The sequence below is a fragment of the Trachemys scripta genome, chromosome 17 (assembly GCF_013100865.1).
Source record: "Trachemys scripta elegans isolate TJP31775 chromosome 17, CAS_Tse_1.0, whole genome shotgun sequence".
Lineage (NCBI taxonomy): Eukaryota > Metazoa > Chordata > Testudines > Emydidae > Trachemys > Trachemys scripta.
The window spans coordinates 16,914,567-16,929,553 of NC_048314.1; the positions used below are offsets into that span (position 1 = coordinate 16,914,567).

Here is a 14,987-nt window from a genome sequence, read left to right on the forward strand (position 1 = left end):
GGAACAAAGACAAGATTACACCGAGTGATAGCTATCCAGCATTCCCAACAGAAGCAAATAAGTGTGGAAAATGGTTGCAAGTTCAAAGTTGGCAACTTAGTTGTATTTACAAGAGGTATATCTTTCGCAACAAACTATCCAACAATGTTCCCAATAACCTATGTTACTAGGATGGCTAGAGCATAGACATTTTGCTCTTCCCCTTAGCAATAAGACTAATTCAGTTTTCAGCCGTCATGGCTGGACAGTCAAAGTGAAATTTCACAGTCCATTTATAAACAAGCAGTGTTATTGTCAGAGTCCTTCAATAGTCAAATGTTTCAAATGTAAAGGCTATCCCTTCACACAGTCTGATTGTTAGGCTCTGACTGACAATTCCAACTGGGATCAATAGCAAGACTTCCTATGGAAGATACTTAACAGGAGACTATTAACACCTGTTTCAAATTCTCATCAGCAGTTTGTTTTCAAGTGTTTTCCAAAGGAGATGGGTGGTTCATTATTTTTATATGTATTGGACCACACGAGCATCCAGAGTGTGCCAGACATTTTCCAAAGTTAAAATGTGAGCCCTTTGGGAAAGGGACTGCATTTTATGAAGGCAACTGAGATATGAAGGAGAGAAAGGAATAAAACACACAATCCTTTATAAAAAGCAAAACAAAGAAACAGCTAGCCCTCTCTCTAGCCTACGTTCAGAGAGTTAATGCACTGGCCTTTCACTCTAGCAACCGCATTCAAACCCTGAGTAGATCACAAATTGACTAGTGGGTTGGTCTCAAACTGCCCTCTGACTATATCTACACCTCTAAGTTTGTCTGTTAAAACCTTCACCTGAGACATCCACATTTTTAACAGGCATGCTACACATCAGGATTGAGGTACATTGGCAGAACTGTATGGGAGAAAATTGCTTGCCTGCAAGCAACACGGTCTACGAGCAAGCAGTCTTTTCCTTGATTTCCCTGCACACAATCTGCAAGATTATATAATGGAGTTAGAGAGCAAGATGCCTCAATTGTTTTTTGGGATATGGAGTCTGCCAAACATAGGATGCTGGTGAATCCATTCCAGAACAATAGTGAAGTAAAGTTATTATAATTTCACAACTGTTTAGTTGCCTAAACAAACAGAATTGGTGATCTAAGTCTAGTTACTAGGGCACATATCCACATCAAACCAGTGACAAGTGAAACCTATTTTGAGACCGAGGCCAAAAACAGAAGAGGCGTAAGTGCTAGCCTACTCTTTTACTCTACTATAGACCTGTCTACATTGTCCTTTTTCTTCAGATCTCCCTCTGTCATACCACCAAGGCAGGTGCACCTACAGTAGTGGAAACACTACTGTAGACAAGAGTACAGGCTTTCATTTAAAAAACAAAACAAAAACAAAAAAAGCATCCTCTATAAATGCTTAGAATAGGTCTAGATGACAGTGGTAAAAACACCAACATCAGCCCTTCACTAGCGTGCTTGCTATCGTTAGAGCACGTGAAGCTATATTGGTGTTAGTGTAGCAGTGGGAAATTAAGAAAAATGCCCATGTAGAAAAAGCAGATAAGTCTCACAAGCATAAGGTTCCACAACACGGTGACAGGAGTGTGGGGAAGCACTGCTGGTGATGTACTTGTTCTGTAGATAAGTGAATGTCAAACTTTAGGCTGACAAAGACGAGGATGATAGTAAAGAACATGGCTGTTCTATTAGAGATGTAGTTATCTAAAAAATTTACTCAGGTTCCCTAACTAATTAAAACCTGGAGTGACCTTGTGCCAGTAAATGCAAAATATTCCTAAAGGACATGTCAGTCAGTGGCCAGTGGATTGTACACTATTACTGCTCTATTTTTATAGAAGTACTAACCATCTTCACTCCAATAAGCTGGTTTTTGAAACATTTGTAAAAACATTCTACATAAGTTTCAAATTTATACTGTACAGCATCTTGCAACCCCATTTGATATACTGCTGAAGTTAAATGAAAAGAGCAATGCAATGCCATGAACTAAAAACGGTTAAGGCAAATTAAATACTTTTGCCAACACAGGGTTTAAATTGAATTATTTGTCGATATTAGTCTTAAGCTGTCAATTGTGGCTCTCTGATGAGCCTGGTCTATGATGCTCACTGTAAGATGAAGGAATTCATATTAGAGCACCACTCTTGAAGACTAAGCTACAAGTTGTCCTCTAATAACTAAATCCATTTTAAAGCCAATTTTGGAAAAGTATTTAACTTGTATAAGGAGGCAATGTGTTCCAATGGAACAAGCACAGGTGTGAAAGATGTATACCCATTCCTAACAAAGACTTGCGGTATAATCTTCTGCAAAAAACCCACATACAACACTTGAGTTTCTCTTCTGTAAGGTGGGGAATACAGATACTTACCCTATTATGTAACACAGAAATCTTCAGATGAAGAATATCATAGCTGTTTGATATTATATCCACCTAAGATTTGGAATATTGTCAGTAATAAACCATCTGACCCTTGCCTAACGTGAAGCACAGTCACTTCTTTCATCCCCATTTACATTGTGCACAAGACAGACTTTAAAGACTTTAAACAAAATTCCTTATTTTCCAATTTGCATGCTTTCAGTCCCGTTAGCGACAGTAAATTCAGCAAGATACTGTCAATGCTTGGAGTTGGTAGGATGAAAATGGTGAATCAACAACTTTTCCTCCAGTTTATCACTAGGTATTTTAGCCTCTAATGATTTATATCTTTTTTGTGGCTAATTTTAATATCTTCTACAAGAAAAAAGTCAAGATCCCTTGGTTGGGTATTTAAAAAAAAAAAAAAAAAAAGAAGAAAAAGTGAGCTTGTTTAAGTGCTTACACACACACACACACAAGTTCATCCCCTCCCATTGAAAAATTAGAAATAGCTATAGCCAATTATCCTAATCTTACAATCAGGAGCTTTCACAAAAGAACAGGAGTACTTGTGGCACCTTAGAGACTAACAAATTTATTAGAGCATTGGGATGTAGCCCATGAAAGCTTATGCTCTAATAAATTTGTTAGTCTCTAAGGTGCCACAAGTACTCCTGTTCTTTTTGAGGATACAGACTAACACGGCTGCTACTCTGAAACCTTTCACAAAAGAGAATCTTATTAAATGAGTCAAAGCTGTAGGGCTAAAGAATTGGCCCACAGAGAAGAAGGGAGAAGCCAGAAAACCTCAATTATGGAACCTATAAAAAGATGTGTTCTTTTCAAGGTGCAGTTTGCCTACAAGGCACTGTAACCAGTCAAGGAACAATAGACTGAGGCCAGAAGGGAAAGGGTAAATAAAGCATCTGCACAGTGAAAGAGATAATGGGATCTCACAGGTACAGGACTTCCACACACATTTTTGTCAAGAGAATATTGCCTTCTGTTGTGAACTTTTATCCCAACCAGAAGAAAGGAACACACATTCCTTCCATAAAGGTATTGCCACTTGTCTAAATCTGTATTACTATAGCAAGTGAGGCACTTTTTCCATTGCTGACATCAGTATTTCACCCCACTTGCAAGGATTTTAAGTTTGGCAGGGGAGGGAGGGAGAAGAGGCTAACAAATTGTTTCAAGATGCACCCCATAAGTGAGAGGAAATGTTTTAAGTTACCAAACACAGATACGCTTCAACAGCACATGACCTCCACTAACATCCTGGACTCTTCACAATCAGGAAATAGACGTGGCTATGGTAATACAAATCTTAAGGCTCATACTACTCCACCGAACTAGTATTTTAGGGAGACACCACAAGATGCTGGTTAACCAGCATTACTGGACATAATAGGAGTGAATGGTGGTGTAATCATTCCTTTCAATGAGAATTCAGACATTGATAAGCAGTTGCTCCTCATCCTCAGGAGTCCTCACATACAGTCCTGAAAGGATCAATCATGTCTCCTCTCACTTGAGATACAAGACTTCTGAGAGAGCCTATGTGTCGCCATGGGCTCTACTGCCATCAATATGCCAACAGTGCCCAGTTGTACACTTCCTTCTCAGGTAAGACGATCACCACCACCACAAAGGTACTGGATTAAATAAGTGACAATGAAAAACAGTAACTCTCAACTCAGAAGAGAGTAATGCTTGTATGGAGAGGGAAACACTGAACAGCTAACAAAGCACTGACCGCACTCTCGACAAAATACACCTGCTCTCCAATTGTCAAAACAGTAATTACCCTAAGGCTATACAAAGTTAATCTTCTCTCTGGCTGCAGAAAGTAGCAAGAAATGTCCTTCCACTGCCAGACTTAGCAACTGTTTCCTCTCAGGCCTAGCAACTATGATGTACACATTTGTCTAGTCTTAACCAACACCACTATGTAGCTGGGATTACAACACTCCAAACAATAACTCCAGCATGTTCTAATATATGGCAGCCTGCATTTCAATAGATTTAGCCACTAGTAACACATCACACATCTCCTCTGCCCTGTTCACTTCCAAGTCCAATGTAAGCTGCCAATTCTAAACCTAGTTACTAACTGCTGAGTTAAAAATCATAGTTGCCTAGCCTGTCCATTTTCATCTACCTTTTTGCAGAAGGTTACCCTTAACCGAAAGGAAGGGGAAAAAAAAATCAAGGTTAAACAGACAAATCCTAGGATGGTAAGAGCAGAGTCCAGTTCAGTGTTTTTTATGCTTCTCTTGAAATTGTGTTTTGTGCCAAGATACTATGCTAATTGCTTCCCTACAAATACCCGACAGAAGAAAGTTAAAAAAGCATGTCAGGAAAAGGGGGGGGGGGAAGAGGGAAATGAAGCTTGGTAGGGCTGATAGTCTTTGGCCCTTTGATAGAAGCCATGGACTTATTGCTAATAAGCCATTACTAACCTGAAAGAGAATTTATTTTAGCTCTGCTTACAAGACTCAAAACAGATTAGTAATAAAAAGGAACAGAGTGATCCATTTGACTAAAGGTATTTACTGTTCAATAAAAATAGTAGTCAGATCTCTTAGGTAAGCTAACAGGCAAGTGAAGGGCTCTACACTCCACAGCGATATATGAGCATCAAGCCTCTCCTAAATCTCGAGAACAAATTTCTATCAACAATAGTACTCTTGGCAAATGTTCACTGAACTGGGCTGCATTATGCGGCTCTTGAATATAGTGCAAGACAGATAAGGTAACTGGTCTGGTTAGACTAAGCATTTTAACTCCCATAGAAATTAAGGAAAATACTGGATACCTTAACATGCAACCCAGAGAGTAAAAAAGGAAACAGTGCAGATGCACAAGGCATACTGAAGGCAAACATTTGCCTTTCTAAATGCAGCTGTTCTGGTTCCGGTAATCCCACTGACTATATTAAACTAAATGACCTAGTTTGTTGCCACTACATTGTGAATTCTATCCTAAGCCATTATAATACCCCTTTAAAAAAAAAAACCATACACCTGGCTGCTACATACCATACAAATCCCACAGTCCCCCAAGGACACCATTAGAGGATGTTTTGTTTACTCATTTGACTTGCTGACTTGTCATTGTTGAAGGCATATTTTCTTATTGTTTTGTATGGCAGAACATTCAGTTCCTGTAAAGACCAGTGTCAGTGATCAGATACTCCACTTGCAACATGAGGTAAACGAGATCTTTGATAGTGTAAGACTGCTGGGGTTAGATTAAAAAAAAAGAACAAACAAACAAACAAAAAAAACCAGCATCCTACTAATCAGCATCAATTCTAGATCACATATGTATGTTTTTAATCCAGAAGTCACTATAGAAACCAAAAGATTGTTTATTAAACCCAAAATATCTGTAGTTGGACAACAAACCTCAAATTAAAGCCCTTTAACAAAGAACAAAATAGTTTTAGTCAATATAACCCTGAGTTTTTATACTCAAGTGTAAGACACCTTGTCAAAAAAAGACAGAATTAAGATTTGCTTTAATTTAAGTGATTTTACCTTATCTAAATCAGATGGTGTAACCATCATATTTTAGTTTGAACCACCAAGGAGATCCACACGACTTCATTGAGAAAGCAGGTTTTGTTTAAAAAGTTACAAAACTAAATCTCTCTCTTTTAAAGATTTTTTTAATTAATGATTTTAGTGTGCATTTAAACATTACCCTGCAGTGTTTACAATGCAACACCTGAGCCTTGTACTAGTGTACAACAGGAAATGAAACCAACTAAGAACAAAAAAAAAAGTGTGTATTCTTACTTATCACAACAAAAAGAAGAACAAACTGCATACACTGTGGAAGATCTAATTTTTAGTTCTTTGTTTTCAAATGTCTAAAATATTGTTAGTAACAAACTAATTGAAAAGAGTTATTTGATCTAACATTGTCACTATAATACCACTTCCATTTTGACAAGCTTACAGTGACTTGTACAGAAGATAAGTTATAACAATTGTCAGTCTGATCCGATGGCATCCTGAAAATCTTCAATTCTAGCATCTACTAGGAGGCGCTCAGCATCCAATTTCAAGAGTGAGAAGTGATTTTAGATGCTACAGCTGCTCCCAAGTCTCCCTACCAATTTGTGTAATTTCAGACCCACATGCTCCTTACAGGCCTGTGTTTCTCTCCCTTGTTGACTTGTATGAGACTCTCACAAACAGTAAGAGAAAGAGACTGACTGTATTACTCTGCTTCCCCAGTACAAATTACATACAAGGTAAACAAAGACAGAAAGAAAAAAATAATTTGTGTCTCTGCCCTCTTATATATAGTCCTTTCAGATGTTACTTGTAACACTAACAAAATATTTTCAAGCAAAGATGTAATTTTTAAAAAAAGTTAATAGTATCCAAGCAATTTTTCCATTGACTTGACACAACTGCCATTCCAAAAGAGAAAGAGAAAATCCTTTATCACCAGAGGGAGAGACTTTTAAAAACTGCTTTAAAATTAATTTCAAATGAACGCGTCCCCCTTGCAAATGAGAGAGAGACCTTGGAGTCAGGTCTGGAAATTGCCACTCAGCATTTGAAAGGAAGGTGCAGATTCTGCTTCCACAGTCAATGCACCAGATTATTAAAATAAAATAAAGAGAGAAACCATCTTAAAGGAGATGCCCAGAGGAGCTATGTCTGGGCAGAGTCATATGGGGGAGCTGCTGACAAAGACCAGGTTTAACTGGGGGACACAAACAACTGGGGGGGTGGAGGTTTACATATTATTCATCCTCTCTCTTTCCCCCTCACAGCTTCTTTCCTCCCTCTCCTCCTCCTTTTCCCTCTCCTCCATCTATGCCCTCTCTTCTCCTCACTCCCCCTCCTCATTCCTAAATCTCCCATCCCCTTCTTCCCTCTCCTCATCTCCTCTCCCCCATCTATTCCCTCTTCTCCTCACTCCCCCTCCTCACTCCTAACATCTCCCATCCCCTTCTTCCCCCTCCCCCATCTATTCCCTCCTCCTCTTACTCCCCCTCCTCACTCCTGGTTTCTCCGACGCCCTTTTCTTTCTATCCCCTCCTCCTCCTTTCTCTCTCTCACTCTTCCCCATCTCCCTCATACGTGGGGGTCCGGGATACTCACCCCTCCTTCTCTCCAACTCAGCTGTTTACCACTCGGGGCTCCTCTAGCCCACAGGGCGCCGCCATCTTGGCCCTGCCTCCCTCCTCCCCTCTCCACCTCCAGCCCAACCAGCGACACCTCGAATCCCTCCGCTGAAGAAAGTAGTGCGCGGGACCAGCCCAGTCTGCGCGATACGCCGCCGCCTGCCCGCGCCCCGCCCTCGCTGTTTCCTCTGAGCGGCCTCTGTCTCTCGGCGGTCCGCGTTCCAGGCTTGGGATGCCCCGCGCCGGAGTGGCGCGGAGCTATCTCAAGCGGGAGCGATGCGGTTCCAGAGCGGTCTCGTGATTCTGGAGAGGGCCGCAAGAAGCGCCGGCTGAGGATCACGTGATTTGGAGTCTCCGGGAGGGAGTGGGCGGGGCGAGGCAGGCTGGGAGGTAAACAAGGCCTGCTGCCTCTGGGGGCGAGGCAGGCTGGCTCTTGTAGTGGGCCTGGACCTGCTGCAGCCTCAGCGCCTAGCACCCCGGGGGAGTCTGAGTGCTGAGCTCAGGCAGCTTCCCAGGCAGGCTGTCTGGCTGTCATGTTACACTGCCAAGGGCGCAGCATGCTGACACACGCAGCCGCACACAGGAGGTGCCACACAGAGTGGCACTCGGCAGCTGGTTGTGGCACCACCATGGTGACATGCAACGTGATGCCATGGTGGACACACAGTTACACCAAGCAACATGCCATGAGGCCACCTTCGCATTGACATCTGCAATGACAAGCCCCAGCGACACCACGGCAATATTGCAGCACCTCAATGCAATACTCTGACACTATGTTGCCAGGGTGACATAAGATGGTGATGCCACTGAAATCAGTGCAGTTACACTAGATATAAATGTGACCCATGTGGACCTCCCCCTGATCCTCTCAACCAGGATGTGCTCCTATGCAGTGTTGCCAACTCTCAAGATTTTATCACAAGTCTCGCAATATGTGTGCTTTTTTGGAAAGCCCCAGCTCCTGGAATCAATTGGTTCTCAGATGTCATTTAAAAAAAAGGAAATTTCTAATCCTCGTGCTTGCAGAGGAAAGCTTGAAAACATGAAGCAAGGCTCAAAAACTGAAAAGTAAATGAAAAGAACCTCAGCACTATTATTTATTTTTAAAAATCTGAAGATTTTTGCCACTTGTGGTTTTATAAATAAATTAATGGAGATATCCCATCTCCTAGAACTGGAAGGGACCTTGAAAGGTCATCAAGTCCAGCCCCCTGCCTTCACTAGCAGGACCAAGTACTGATTTTGCCCCAGATCCCCAAGTGGCCCCCTCAAGGATTGAACTCACAACCCTGGGTTTAGCAGGCCAATGCTCAAACTCTGACTCATGATTTTTGAATGCTTGAGGTTGGCAGTACTGTTTTGGTGAAGTACTGATCGAACAAGCAGCATATCTCTGAGTTTTCTTATCCACAAATCATACTGTTACCAGTTTAAAACAGGGATCTAATGAAGCCCCATTTTTGTCCTCCTTTTGTCTTATTTAAGCCATGGTGAACTTCATTTCTGGAAACTCCTGAAATTTTTTTTAGCCATAGCTAATTATCTCTGTAATTTTTAATCTTACCATTGCAAATGTACAAAATGGGCTGTCCTAGAATCTATCAGAAAGAGTGCCATTTCAAATTTACATTATAACGAACAAGCCCCTTAATAGCCCACAAAGAACATAATTACCTTACTTGTAAAAGTACGTGGAAGGTGTAAGAAAGCATATGGCTGCGTGTCAGAGGGCACTATTGAAAACTGACATACAGCTATCAAAATATTCAGTTCTTTTAGGCTATCGATTGGTGTGGTTGTCAGTATCAGAGGGGTAGCCGTGTTAGTCTGGATCTGTAAAAAGCAAAGAGTCCTGTGGCACCTTATAGACTAAGGTTGTCAGTGTACTTTTAACCTGGGACCAAAAATGTGTTGCAGCACCACCATGTGTAAAAATAATAGTACTGCATATCTGAAAATAAACATCCTTACAAAGCTGGCCAAGTTCCACACTGCTGTAACTCCACTGCCTTCACCAGAGTTATACAAGCTCCGGATTTGAACTGCAGGAGGTGGGAACAGTGGTGGTCCCATCAAGTTCTGCCACACCAAGCTCTGCCCACTCAAGATACCAGAATGAGATTAGACTCACAGCAGATTGTGCAGATGTTCAAAATGTGATCACATGGGTTCAACTGGACTCCTCAAGTTCAGCTCCCCACCAGCAGTGATACATCCTTGCACAGGCCAGATTAAGGCAAAGATACAATAGACACGTGATTAGTGCCACAGTAGCCAGAGTCATGGGATGCTGTGAGAATCTAAGCTTTTATTTTAAAAAAGTTTCTAGGCTCAGGGCTGTGCCAAACAGCATGAAAAAAAGGATCTGAGGATAACTGATTTACGTTTATGTGAAATAATATGTACAAGACAGTATGGAGGCATGCAGCATTGTTGCAGAAACTTTACAGGAAAACTCTGAAGTCTGGTACACTCAAAATGTGATCTACTTTTTACTTTGAGTTAGCAAAGTGTAACCCACACACCTCCTGGGGGTGGAGTTCTGTCCCATCTAGTGGCACTGAGACCACTTAGAGAGAGAAAATGAGTCAGCTCTCCAGCCTTAGCTAACAGCCTGGTGGTTTTTTGCTCATGTGGTAGAGGCTCATACACTAAGCTCCAGAAGTCCCAAGTTTGATACTGCCTGCTGAGGACCAGGGTGTGTGGGTGTTGCAAAAGCTCAGGCCATTCTTTATATTTTTAATGATCTATTTATATAGTGATGGATTGCAAAATTCTTCATGAGCTGATGTACAAACCTTGCACAGGGATCACTTCACCCCTTGCCGAAATGCAGCAACTGTGGGAAGATGCATAACATTTCATCCCTTTAGGTTTGGAGATTAAGTATATATTAGCCAGTTAAAAGTGCAAGAAGAATTTAAGGAGGAAGAATATAAGATGGGGTTCTCCTGCCTTTTAATTTTGTAGACCATTCATGGACCTCTCACCATCCATCTCTTGTTCCCACACCCCAGTCTCTATACAGGTTGGTTCTCAAAATTTTTTCATTCTGTGGGCTAGCAGGAAGAGTTCTGTGGCTCTCGGGTGAGTCACAGGCTACAGATTGTGAACCTCTGACTTGATTCTGCAACTCATACTAATAGTCCCTTTGAAGCTAATGAGAATTTTCTCATAAGGATGGCAAGATAGAGCCTAGGTTCAAAGAAAATAAAAGCAGGATTAAAATGCTACCAGTGAGGTATCAGTGGCTCTTTAACTACTTCAGCACTAGCTGGCATATGTCACAGCTCTGATCGCTCTCCCTGTGGAACTGAGATCCCTCAGAGCTTGTTTCCCTTGATGTTGCACATGTAACAGGTCATCCTATTGAAAGGTGAGAAAGAGTTTCTTGATGTGAGCACATCTCTAGTCCTGCTTTGTGCATTACAATTAATTTTTATTTCAGTCTGGGCTGAGCGGGCTTTTTTTCTCCCTGCTGAGCTGGGGACATGTTTATTTAATCTTCCTCGAAAAAAGATCTCAAATTAAGCTGAGTTTCAGAAAAGAAATGGAAGCAATTAGTGGTGTTATTCCGCGTTGACTTAATTACCAGAGTGCTACAAGCACAAAAGGAAACCCAGACAAGTTGGGAGGGGTTTGCACATGATTCTTACTGCTGGATAGACACAAAAAGGAAAGAATAGTGCGTAAAGAGTGGCTTTTGTGTGATATAATTAACCTTGTTTATTCTTATTTACCTACGTACTTCAATGATTTATTTAATGAGGCATCTGAGGTGTATTAAGAGCAGGTGGCAATACATGGAATTAAATTGTCCTCAGTAGACAGCACAAATAGCTCTGCCTCCAGTATGCTCCCTGAGCACCATGGGTGAAAATCATCCTTGTGCAAGGAGCCAGCACACGCCTAAGCAGTCCCACTTAAGCCCTCCATGGGAGTCTTTCTTCCTTCCTCCTAGGTCCTGCAGAGGGTGCTCTACTCATCCTGGAAATTTCAAGGGGGAACAGATGAGATGGGGAGTGAATCAGGGGGAGGCAGGGCCAGACGGATATGTATTGTGCCCACATCAGCCCAGTAGAGATCAGGGCAGAAAGAAAATACAGCCCCAACTTGATCCACAGAGGGGATCCCCCGCAAAGGGTGTGTCTCTGGGGCAGCTGCTGCTGTGGGAGCTCTCTCAATGGGCTTCTCTTCACTGCAAGGTTAACTGGAGTTATGACAGGAGAGTTGTCCTGTCCACGCACAAAATCCTGCAACACAAGTTGTGCAGCCCATCAGGGCATATAGTAGGGTGACCAGACAGCAAATGTGAAAAATCGGGATGGGAGTGGGAGGTAATAGGAGCCTATATAAGAAAAAGACCCCAAAATCCAGACTGTCCCTATAAAATCGGGACATCTGGTCACCCTAGCGTATAGGGTAAAACCCAAGTGATCACAACTCGTCAGTTACTGACACAACCACTCTGTAGGATGGACACAGGCTAGTGCCACTTGAGTGTGTCTCATCTTCCAATGTCTTGCCACAATGCCCTGTGTGTCCAGAAAGGACAGACAACTCTCATACTTCACAAGGAAAGAATTCATAGTGTGGGTCAGCTTAATGCAGCACTAAAAACCATGGGATGTGCCCCCTCAACTCTTAGTGCCACACTCAAGTGAATTGAGCTCCAGTGTGGACACAGCAGCTCAAGTGTTATTTCAGTGTGGCCGCTCTCACTCAAGGTTGGCTAACTCAGGGGGACTAATGCAAGTGTACATAAACTTGAGTTACTATGCAGTAAAGACAGCTGTGGCTCCATCGAAGGAAAGGTGGTAATAGTCACTGTCTGATTCTCAACTTCCCATGTGGTGTAATAGGGATAATAATCATCCTTCCTTCCTCCTGCCCTTTGTCCATGTTGTCTATTTAGATTGGGGCAGGGACTGTCCCTTATGTACCGTGCCTAGCACAATGGGGCCCTGATCTTGGTTGGGGTCTCTAGGCTGTATTGGGCTACAAATAATAATTAATAAAACAACTGTACCTATTATGTTAATGATCCGATTGTGTGCAAGGACATCTCTGCTTTGGGAGATTATGGCAAACTGGGACAGTGGATTGGCTGGTATAAATGTCATATTTCCAGCTGTGCTCCTCCCCATTGGTCACTGAGGCCCAGAAATCTAATTGTCAGCCTTCTAGTGAGCCCTGGGCACTACACCTTTTGGAGCCTGTGACACCTGATTCAGCCAGCTGGGTTTGGTGAGATTTTATTGAGTACATTGTTGGGTTCCCTACACAGTTTTCCCAGCAAACAAAGCCTAATAGAGTCAGGCCCGATTGGGTGGCTGTTTTCCCCAACTGCAGTCCCAGAACCAGATTCTGGCCCCAAGTGTTTCATGAAATAACATCTCAGCCCTTTCACCAGCCTGTCATCTTTCCCTTTTGTTTAATTTCTGCAATTCTCTTTACATAAAACCCCTGAAGTTCCAGTTCACTTATTGGTTTTCTTTCACAATGCATGTTTGTGTAGGGGGAAATATAATCCCACAAATGTCTGTGTTTAAGAGGATGCAAATCAGTTTTCCAGCACAATGCTTTGTGAACAGTTTCTTTCATGCAAAACTCTGCTAGATAAATAAAAATCAAAGGGGGAATAGGAGGGAGGAGGTAGAGGAGATGCTGCTTCTATAAACAACAAGAGTTAATTATCATTCAACAAAATCACAGATGTGACAGAATCAAAAACTTAAGATCTGAACCTTTCTGAACTTTGGAGAAGTCTAGATCTAGAGCTAAATGTTGCAACAAAACCTGTAGCAACGGCCCTAACCTTGTCTAGTATCATGGGGAAGTAAGGAGTCTGAAGGGCTGGGGGCTGGCTGTGTATTGTGATTTGAGATAGCACCAGTAGGTGGCACCATAAACAGAAAACCTCACAAGAACTGTCATTACTAAAGAGACAAGGTGGATGAGGTCGGCTCTCTATGAGCTAAGATCAAGTGTAGTAGTGACCTGAGGGGTGAAAACATTATCTTTCAGTGGAACTTCTGTTGGTGGGAGAGACAAGTTTTCAAGCGACACAGAGCTCTTCCTCTGTGTCGCTTGAAAGTTTGTTTCTCGCACCAACAAAAGTTGTCCCAGTAAAATATATTACTTCACCCATCTTGTCTCTCGAATATCCTGGGACCACTATGGCTATAACAACACTGCATATTATGAGTAGAGTATAAAATACCTGTCACTTATATGTATGTAGTAGTTTTACTTCTTCAGGATGATTGCAACATTGCAACAGGATCTCATTTAACTGCAAAAGAAATGGTATTGCTTCCTTATACCTGCACCACGTTGAACTGTATAGGACAAAGGGACAAGTTAATTCCTGGTGTAACTCCACTGGTTCTCCAAAAAATAAAGTATATTTGAAAAGGTTCCTACTGAGCAACAAAACTCCACTAAGTGAAAGCATTTTTTTGATGGCATCCATGAGCATGTTCTGTACTCCACAAATGGCTATGTATCTGATCTGAGATTACACTTCTTAAATTGTAAACTCCTTGAGTAGACACCTTGTCTACTCCATGCTCTGTACATTGCTGAGCATGCTGATAGAGCACCACACTTTGCACATGCCATAATACGAGTGTGTCTCAGATAGGGAAGATCAGAGAGAACAGGGGAAAGTGGAGAGCAAGTTTTTATTGGCATGTCATTTGGGGAGATCACATTACTATCAATGCAGCAAGTGAGAGCACTGTCTAGTGATTATTGCAAGTTGCTGGTATTCAAAACTCATAGATTCTGTTCCCAGCTCTCTACAGACTCACTGTGGGGTTTTGGGCAAGTCAGTTTACCCCTATGTGACTAGATTTCCCCATTTGCAAAGTGCCTCACAAAGGTGTTGTGATGTTCAGTTGTTTCATATTGGTAAATTCCTTTGTGATTCTTGGGTGAAGGAAGCTACAGAAGTATAAATTCTTATCTTTACTCTTGAAAAGCATATTGGAAAGATGTCTATTAATTAACTTGCATTTTTCTAAATATAGATTTATATAATACATACATTAATGATGAACTCTGTGTACACACATATACAAAAATCTGTATTTATATACATATCTATAGTTGGACATACATGCAACAAAAATAAATAAGTATATACATTACATGCATACATTTGGCAAAAATACAAGATCATTAACAAGCATCTTTTGCAGCTATTAGATGGAGGTATCTAATCCTTTTTTCCATGTAGACTGCAGAGGTAAAAATACACTTTGAAATAAAAAAAATCTTGTGTATGTGCATTAAATGGTTTTGTGCATGAGACTGAAGTGTGTGAGTGTGTGCATGAGAGAGAGTGGTGAGATGTCTGTGAGAGCTGTAATGTGTAAATGAGTGTGTGTACAAATACAGCTTCCTTAACAGCCATTTCTTTTTTTGTAAAGTCTGTTTGGTACAT

At 41.6% G+C, this 14,987-nt stretch overlaps 1 protein-coding gene across 4 annotated transcripts in view; it reads right to left on the reverse strand.

Annotated features, from left to right (window-relative positions):
• TSC1 (TSC complex subunit 1) overlaps nucleotides 1–7,620 on the reverse strand; it is a 54,793-nt gene extending 47,173 nt beyond the window's left edge. For all 4 annotated transcript variants that reach the window (XM_034752038.1, XM_034752040.1, XM_034752034.1 and 1 more), the window contains exon 1: nucleotides 7,512–7,620. The gene's annotated coding sequence lies outside the window, so the exon portion shown is untranslated. The remainder of the gene's footprint in view (nucleotides 1–7,511) is intronic.
• Nucleotides 7,621–14,987: the final 7,367 nt, after the last annotated feature.